The sequence below is a fragment of the Carex rostrata genome, chromosome 28 (genome assembly GCF_964058835.1).
Source record: "Carex rostrata chromosome 28, lpCarRost1.2, whole genome shotgun sequence".
Taxonomy (NCBI): Eukaryota; Viridiplantae; Streptophyta; class Magnoliopsida; order Poales; family Cyperaceae; genus Carex; species Carex rostrata.
Window position 1 is genome coordinate 7,279,226 of NC_135945.1, and position 7,195 is coordinate 7,286,420.

The following is a 7,195-nucleotide window of genomic DNA, read 5'->3' on the forward strand; positions in this document are numbered from 1 at the left end:
TAGGGTTTAGGGTTTAGGGTTTAGGGTTTAGGGTTTAGGGTTTAGGGTTTAGGGTTTAGGGTTTAGGGTTTAGGGTTTAGGGTTTAGGGTTTAGGGTTTAGGGTTTAGGGTTTAGGGTTTAGGGTTTAGGGTTTAGGGTTTAGGGTTTAGGGTTTAGGGTTTAGGGTTTAGGGTTTAGGGTTTAGGGTTTAGGGTTTAGGGTTTAGGGTTTAGGGTTTAGGGTTTAGGGTTTAGGGTTTAGGGTTTAGGGTTTAGGGTTTAGGGTTTAGGGTTTAGGGTTTAGGGTTTAGGGTTTAGGGTTTAGGGTTTAGGGTTTAGGGTTTAGGGTTTAGGGTTTAGGGTTTAGGGTTTAGGGTTTAGGGTTTAGGGTTTAGGGTTTAGGGTTTAGGGTTTAGGGTTTAGGGTTTAGGGTTTAGGGTTTAGGGTTTAGGGTTTAGGGTTTAGGGTTTAGGGTTTAGGGTTTAGGGTTTAGGGTTTAGGGTTTAGGGTTTAGGGTTTAGGGTTTAGGGTTTAGGGTTTAGGGTTTAGGGTTTAGGGTTTAGGGTTTAGGGTTTAGGGTTTAGGGTTTAGGGTTTAGGGTTTAGGGTTTAGGGTTTAGGGTTTAGGGTTTAGGGTTTAGGGTTTAGGGTTTAGGGTTTAGGGTTTAGGGTTTAGGGTTTAGGGTTTAGGGTTTAGGGTTTAGGGTTTAGGGTTTAGGGTTTAGGGTTTAGGGTTTAGGGTTTAGGGTTTAGGGTTTAGGGTTTAGGGTTTAGGGTTTAGGGTTTAGGGTTTAGGGTTTAGGGTTTAGGGTTTAGGGTTTAGGGTTTAGGGTTTAGGGTTTAGGGTTTAGGGTTTAGGGTTTAGGGTTTAGGGTTTAGGGTTTAGGGTTTAGGGTTTAGGGTTTAGGGTTTAGGGTTTAGGGTTTAGGGTTTAGGGTTTAGGGTTTAGGGTTTAGGGTTTAGGGTTTAGGGTTTAGGGTTTAGGGTTTAGGGTTTAGGGTTTAGGGTTTAGGGTTTAGGGTTTAGGGTTTAGGGTTTAGGGTTTAGGGTTTAGGGTTTAGGGTTTAGGGTTTAGGGTTTAGGGTTTAGGGTTTAGGGTTTAGGGTTTAGGGTTTAGGGTTTAGGGTTTAGGGTTTAGGGTTTAGGGTTTAGGGTTTAGGGTTTAGGGTTTAGGGTTTAGGGTTTAGGGTTTAGGGTTTAGGGTTTAGGGTTTAGGGTTTAGGGTTTAGGGTTTAGGGTTTAGGGTTTAGGGTTTAGGGTTTAGGGTTTAGGGTTTAGGGTTTAGGGTTTAGGGTTTAGGGTTTAGGGTTTAGGGTTTAGGGTTTAGGGTTTAGGGTTTAGGGTTTAGGGTTTAGGGTTTAGGGTTTAGGGTTTAGGGTTTAGGGTTTAGGGTTTAGGGTTTAGGGTTTAGGGTTTAGGGTTTAGGGTTTAGGGTTTAGGGTTTAGGGTTTAGGGTTTAGGGTTTAGGGTTTAGGGTTTAGGGTTTAGGGTTTAGGGTTTAGGGTTTAGGGTTTAGGGTTTAGGGTTTAGGGTTTAGGGTTTAGGGTTTAGGGTTTAGGGTTTAGGGTTTAGGGTTTAGGGTTTAGGGTTTAGGGTTTAGGGTTTAGGGTTTAGGGTTTAGGGTTTAGGGTTTAGGGTTTAGGGTTTAGGGTTTAGGGTTTAGGGTTTAGGGTTTAGGGTTTAGGGTTTAGGGTTTAGGGTTTAGGGTTTAGGGTTTAGGGTTTAGGGTTTAGGGTTTAGGGTTTAGGGTTTAGGGTTTAGGGTTTAGGGTTTAGGGTTTAGGGTTTAGGGTTTAGGGTTTAGGGTTTAGGGTTTAGGGTTTAGGGTTTAGGGTTTAGGGTTTAGGGTTTAGGGTTTAGGGTTTAGGGTTTAGGGTTTAGGGTTTAGGGTTTAGGGTTTAGGGTTTAGGGTTTAGGGTTTAGGGTTTAGGGTTTAGGGTTTAGGGTTTAGGGTTTAGGGTTTAGGGTTTAGGGTTTAGGGTTTAGGGTTTAGGGTTTAGGGTTTAGGGTTTAGGGTTTAGGGTTTAGGGTTTAGGGTTTAGGGTTTAGGGTTTAGGGTTTAGGGTTTAGGGTTTAGGGTTTAGGGTTTAGGGTTTAGGGTTTAGGGTTTAGGGTTTAGGGTTTAGGGTTTAGGGTTTAGGGTTTAGGGTTTAGGGTTTAGGGTTTAGGGTTTAGGGTTTAGGGTTTAGGGTTTAGGGTTTAGGGTTTAGGGTTTAGGGTTTAGGGTTTAGGGTTTAGGGTTTAGGGTTTAGGGTTTAGGGTTTAGGGTTTAGGGTTTAGGGTTTAGGGTTTAGGGTTTAGGGTTTAGGGTTTAGGGTTTAGGGTTTAGGGTTTAGGGTTTAGGGTTTAGGGTTTAGGGTTTAGGGTTTAGGGTTTAGGGTTTAGGGTTTAGGGTTTAGGGTTTAGGGTTTAGGGTTTAGGGTTTAGGGTTTAGGGTTTAGGGTTTAGGGTTTAGGGTTTAGGGTTTAGGGTTTAGGGTTTAGGGTTTAGGGTTTAGGGTTTAGGGTTTAGGGTTTAGGGTTTAGGGTTTAGGGTTTAGGGTTTAGGGTTTAGGGTTTAGGGTTTAGGGTTTAGGGTTTAGGGTTTAGGGTTTAGGGTTTAGGGTTTAGGGTTTAGGGTTTAGGGTTTAGGGTTTAGGGTTTAGGGTTTAGGGTTTAGGGTTTAGGGTTTAGGGTTTAGGGTTTAGGGTTTAGGGTTTAGGGTTTAGGGTTTAGGGTTTAGGGTTTAGGGTTTAGGGTTTAGGGTTTAGGGTTTAGGGTTTAGGGTTTAGGGTTTAGGGTTTAGGGTTTAGGGTTTAGGGTTTAGGGTTTAGGGTTTAGGGTTTAGGGTTTAGGGTTTAGGGTTTAGGGTTTAGGGTTTAGGGTTTAGGGTTTAGGGTTTAGGGTTTAGGGTTTAGGGTTTAGGGTTTAGGGTTTAGGGTTTAGGGTTTAGGGTTTAGGGTTTAGGGTTTAGGGTTTAGGGTTTAGGGTTTAGGGTTTAGGGTTTAGGGTTTAGGGTTTAGGGTTTAGGGTTTAGGGTTTAGGGTTTAGGGTTTAGGGTTTAGGGTTTAGGGTTTAGGGTTTAGGGTTTAGGGTTTAGGGTTTAGGGTTTAGGGTTTAGGGTTTAGGGTTTAGGGTTTAGGGTTTAGGGTTTAGGGTTTAGGGTTTAGGGTTTAGGGTTTAGGGTTTAGGGTTTAGGGTTTAGGGTTTAGGGTTTAGGGTTTAGGGTTTAGGGTTTAGGGTTTAGGGTTTAGGGTTTAGGGTTTAGGGTTTAGGGTTTAGGGTTTAGGGTTTAGGGTTTAGGGTTTAGGGTTTAGGGTTTAGGGTTTAGGGTTTAGGGTTTAGGGTTTAGGGTTTAGGGTTTAGGGTTTAGGGTTTAGGGTTTAGGGTTTAGGGTTTAGGGTTTAGGGTTTAGGGTTTAGGGTTTAGGGTTTAGGGTTTAGGGTTTAGGGTTTAGGGTTTAGGGTTTAGGGTTTAGGGTTTAGGGTTTAGGGTTTAGGGTTTAGGGTTTAGGGTTTAGGGTTTAGGGTTTAGGGTTTAGGGTTTAGGGTTTAGGGTTTAGGGTTTAGGGTTTAGGGTTTAGGGTTTAGGGTTTAGGGTTTAGGGTTTAGGGTTTAGGGTTTAGGGTTTAGGGTTTAGGGTTTAGGGTTTAGGGTTTAGGGTTTAGGGTTTAGGGTTTAGGGTTTAGGGTTTAGGGTTTAGGGTTTAGGGTTTAGGGTTTAGGGTTTAGGGTTTAGGGTTTAGGGTTTAGGGTTTAGGGTTTAGGGTTTAGGGTTTAGGGTTTAGGGTTTAGGGTTTAGGGTTTAGGGTTTAGGGTTTAGGGTTTAGGGTTTAGGGTTTAGGGTTTAGGGTTTAGGGTTTAGGGTTTAGGGTTTAGGGTTTAGGGTTTAGGGTTTAGGGTTTAGGGTTTAGGGTTTAGGGTTTAGGGTTTAGGGTTTAGGGTTTAGGGTTTAGGGTTTAGGGTTTAGGGTTTAGGGTTTAGGGTTTAGGGTTTAGGGTTTAGGGTTTAGGGTTTAGGGTTTAGGGTTTAGGGTTTAGGGTTTAGGGTTTAGGGTTTAGGGTTTAGGGTTTAGGGTTTAGGGTTTAGGGTTTAGGGTTTAGGGTTTAGGGTTTAGGGTTTAGGGTTTAGGGTTTAGGGTTTAGGGTTTAGGGTTTAGGGTTTAGGGTTTAGGGTTTAGGGTTTAGGGTTTAGGGTTTAGGGTTTAGGGTTTAGGGTTTAGGGTTTAGGGTTTAGGGTTTAGGGTTTAGGGTTTAGGGTTTAGGGTTTAGGGTTTAGGGTTTAGGGTTTAGGGTTTAGGGTTTAGGGTTTAGGGTTTAGGGTTTAGGGTTTAGGGTTTAGGGTTTAGGGTTTAGGGTTTAGGGTTTAGGGTTTAGGGTTTAGGGTTTAGGGTTTAGGGTTTAGGGTTTAGGGTTTAGGGTTTAGGGTTTAGGGTTTAGGGTTTAGGGTTTAGGGTTTAGGGTTTAGGGTTTAGGGTTTAGGGTTTAGGGTTTAGGGTTTAGGGTTTAGGGTTTAGGGTTTAGGGTTTAGGGTTTAGGGTTTAGGGTTTAGGGTTTAGGGTTTAGGGTTTAGGGTTTAGGGTTTAGGGTTTAGGGTTTAGGGTTTAGGGTTTAGGGTTTAGGGTTTAGGGTTTAGGGTTTAGGGTTTAGGGTTTAGGGTTTAGGGTTTAGGGTTTAGGGTTTAGGGTTTAGGGTTTAGGGTTTAGGGTTTAGGGTTTAGGGTTTAGGGTTTAGGGTTTAGGGTTTAGGGTTTAGGGTTTAGGGTTTAGGGTTTAGGGTTTAGGGTTTAGGGTTTAGGGTTTAGGGTTTAGGGTTTAGGGTTTAGGGTTTAGGGTTTAGGGTTTAGGGTTTAGGGTTTAGGGTTTAGGGTTTAGGGTTTAGGGTTTAGGGTTTAGGGTTTAGGGTTTAGGGTTTAGGGTTTAGGGTTTAGGGTTTAGGGTTTAGGGTTTAGGGTTTAGGGTTTAGGGTTTAGGGTTTAGGGTTTAGGGTTTAGGGTTTAGGGTTTAGGGTTTAGGGTTTAGGGTTTAGGGTTTAGGGTTTAGGGTTTAGGGTTTAGGGTTTAGGGTTTAGGGTTTAGGGTTTAGGGTTTAGGGTTTAGGGTTTAGGGTTTAGGGTTTAGGGTTTAGGGTTTAGGGTTTAGGGTTTAGGGTTTAGGGTTTAGGGTTTAGGGTTTAGGGTTTAGGGTTTAGGGTTTAGGGTTTAGGGTTTAGGGTTTAGGGTTTAGGGTTTAGGGTTTAGGGTTTAGGGTTTAGGGTTTAGGGTTTAGGGTTTAGGGTTTAGGGTTTAGGGTTTAGGGTTTAGGGTTTAGGGTTTAGGGTTTAGGGTTTAGGGTTTAGGGTTTAGGGTTTAGGGTTTAGGGTTTAGGGTTTAGGGTTTAGGGTTTAGGGTTTAGGGTTTAGGGTTTAGGGTTTAGGGTTTAGGGTTTAGGGTTTAGGGTTTAGGGTTTAGGGTTTAGGGTTTAGGGTTTAGGGTTTAGGGTTTAGGGTTTAGGGTTTAGGGTTTAGGGTTTAGGGTTTAGGGTTTAGGGTTTAGGGTTTAGGGTTTAGGGTTTAGGGTTTAGGGTTTAGGGTTTAGGGTTTAGGGTTTAGGGTTTAGGGTTTAGGGTTTAGGGTTTAGGGTTTAGGGTTTAGGGTTTAGGGTTTAGGGTTTAGGGTTTAGGGTTTAGGGTTTAGGGTTTAGGGTTTAGGGTTTAGGGTTTAGGGTTTAGGGTTTAGGGTTTAGGGTTTAGGGTTTAGGGTTTAGGGTTTAGGGTTTAGGGTTTAGGGTTTAGGGTTTAGGGTTTAGGGTTTAGGGTTTAGGGTTTAGGGTTTAGGGTTTAGGGTTTAGGGTTTAGGGTTTAGGGTTTAGGGTTTAGGGTTTAGGGTTTAGGGTTTAGGGTTTAGGGTTTAGGGTTTAGGGTTTAGGGTTTAGGGTTTAGGGTTTAGGGTTTAGGGTTTAGGGTTTAGGGTTTAGGGTTTAGGGTTTAGGGTTTAGGGTTTAGGGTTTAGGGTTTAGGGTTTAGGGTTTAGGGTTTAGGGTTTAGGGTTTAGGGTTTAGGGTTTAGGGTTTAGGGTTTAGGGTTTAGGGTTTAGGGTTTAGGGTTTAGGGTTTAGGGTTTAGGGTTTAGGGTTTAGGGTTTAGGGTTTAGGGTTTAGGGTTTAGGGTTTAGGGTTTAGGGTTTAGGGTTTAGGGTTTAGGGTTTAGGGTTTAGGGTTTAGGGTTTAGGGTTTAGGGTTTAGGGTTTAGGGTTTAGGGTTTAGGGTTTAGGGTTTAGGGTTTAGGGTTTAGGGTTTAGGGTTTAGGGTTTAGGGTTTAGGGTTTAGGGTTTAGGGTTTAGGGTTTAGGGTTTAGGGTTTAGGGTTTAGGGTTTAGGGTTTAGGGTTTAGGGTTTAGGGTTTAGGGTTTAGGGTTTAGGGTTTAGGGTTTAGGGTTTAGGGTTTAGGGTTTAGGGTTTAGGGTTTAGGGTTTAGGGTTTAGGGTTTAGGGTTTAGGGTTTAGGGTTTAGGGTTTAGGGTTTAGGGTTTAGGGTTTAGGGTTTAGGGTTTAGGGTTTAGGGTTTAGGGTTTAGGGTTTAGGGTTTAGGGTTTAGGGTTTAGGGTTTAGGGTTTAGGGTTTAGGGTTTAGGGTTTAGGGTTTAGGGTTTAGGGTTTAGGGTTTAGGGTTTAGGGTTTAGGGTTTAGGGTTTAGGGTTTAGGGTTTAGGGTTTAGGGTTTAGGGTTTAGGGTTTAGGGTTTAGGGTTTAGGGTTTAGGGTTTAGGGTTTAGGGTTTAGGGTTTAGGGTTTAGGGTTTAGGGTTTAGGGTTTAGGGTTTAGGGTTTAGGGTTTAGGGTTTAGGGTTTAGGGTTTAGGGTTTAGGGTTTAGGGTTTAGGGTTTAGGGTTTAGGGTTTAGGGTTTAGGGTTTAGGGTTTAGGGTTTAGGGTTTAGGGTTTAGGGTTTAGGGTTTAGGGTTTAGGGTTTAGGGTTTAGGGTTTAGGGTTTAGGGTTTAGGGTTTAGGGTTTAGGGTTTAGGGTTTAGGGTTTAGGGTTTAGGGTTTAGGGTTTAGGGTTTAGGGTTTAGGGTTTAGGGTTTAGGGTTTAGGGTTTAGGGTTTAGGGTTTAGGGTTTAGGGTTTAGGGTTTAGGGTTTAGGGTTTAGGGTTTAGGGTTTAGGGTTTAGGGTTTAGGGTTTAGGGTTTAGGGTTTAGGGTTTAGGGTTTAGGGTTTAGGGTTTAGGGTTTAGGGTTTAGGGTTTAGGGTTTAGGGTTTAGGGTTTAGGGTTTAGGGT